At 33.4% G+C, this 1,594-nt stretch overlaps 1 pseudogene; it reads right to left on the bottom strand.

Moving 5' to 3' along the window:
* Positions 1-609: 609 nt before the first annotated feature.
* Positions 610-1,382, bottom strand: LOC107879493 (annotated as a pseudogene).
* Positions 1,383-1,594: the final 212 nt, after the last annotated feature.

Below are 1,594 nucleotides of genomic sequence, written 5' to 3'. Positions count from 1 at the left end.
ATCTTGTAATACATCATGTATTAACATTAATTCACAGCACTCGTGAGAATTGAAAAGTGTAATTATCTTCTGCCAATTACCCCCAATTATCTATTAACTAAGTAATTATTTGGCCACCCAGACATGTTAAATTGTATAACACCACCAAATTACACAAATCTAATTTGCAGTTGATTTTTTAAACAGACCCTTAAGGAATCACTTTTAAAAAAAATGACTCATCTACGTCTTACATAGTTGTTATGTTATAATATTCTTTCATAATAATTAATAATTTTTCGTTTGGTAATATGGTAAGTACTACTTAAAATAGAAATACCAAATATTTTTGAGTTCGAACTTAAAAACAAAGAAACTTTTACAAAGGAGCATTTTTTCTTTAATTTATAAATTATATATGATGCGAATCTAAATTAGTGTGGTTAGTGAATTTTGAAGATTAAATAACTAATGCAAAAAGAAAAAGCCACTTGAGCGAGATAGCTTCTTGTTAATCCCTTGTACTTATTCTTATTATATACTCCTATTTTCTTATTATTATTCAACAAGACCATGATACATATAGCCTTGAATTTGTACAAAGGCATTAAATGGAGTAATATTTTTTATTTAGGCACGAAATTTGGCTTTGTAATCCCTCCAAAGTTGATCAATAGTCTTTTCAAGCAAGTCGACAAAGAACTGATCACTATAACCAGTTCTCATTTTCTTGTTAAGTTGGGCCACAACTCTCCTTTTCAAGCTGTTACAATAATCAAGAAATCGAGCAATTACATCGTAGCCCTGGTCCCATCGGTCACCCTGTCCTAGTTTCACCCAATTGCTAGGTGCATAGCCAGCTTTGAGCCTCACATAATCAGCAATACCTTCTATCAATCCCCCGGGAGCTCGTTCATTATATTCCCGTTCCATTGCCAAATATGGGTGCTCTCGTGGTACAGTACTCCAGTGATAAATCTCTTGACATTACCAGAGAAACTTTGAATGTACCTGCAAAACACGAATTTAATATAAATCAAATACTTAGTATATAAGTGGCATAATATATATATATATATTTAATATCGCGATATGCATTCACTACTTATTTATTGAATCAATCTATACGCACCTGGCGCTAAAACATGAATCTCATTGTTGCTAGAACAAGCTATTCCATCCATGTCATCGACGAACATGCTAACTTTTTGCACGTTTTTACGTTCAGCTGGAAAGTCCTGCGGAAGTGGCAGCTTCCATTGTTTGCTTGCTATATTGGAATGGACACCACCAGGGGTGTTTGCGGCCCTGTTGGTGACGGTGTAATCGACTGCATGGATCTTTGGGGTCAATATTGCAAGGATAATTAGCAAAGAAGTAAGGAAGGAAATCATGTTAGCCATATCTTTAATTGTTCAAAGTTTAGTAGTGGTACGTTCTCTAAGAAGAAAATCACTTACATAAGTTTTTCCATAATACATAAAATAGTGATAGCGGTCTAGATCAGTTGAATATTGACAAAAAAATTTTTAAAGAAAAAAGACCAAGTTAGTTGAGTGTGTTAAGATATTTTTCCTTATTCAGTTAATTAGTATCTTCCCCGTTTTAGCAACTT

The sequence above is a fragment of the Capsicum annuum genome, chromosome 8 (assembly GCF_002878395.1).
Source record: "Capsicum annuum cultivar UCD-10X-F1 chromosome 8, UCD10Xv1.1, whole genome shotgun sequence".
NCBI classification, from domain to species: domain Eukaryota; kingdom Viridiplantae; phylum Streptophyta; class Magnoliopsida; order Solanales; family Solanaceae; genus Capsicum; species Capsicum annuum.
The sequence above is the reverse complement of the archived record's forward strand: the minus strand, read 5'-3'. Positions and strand labels throughout refer to the sequence as shown.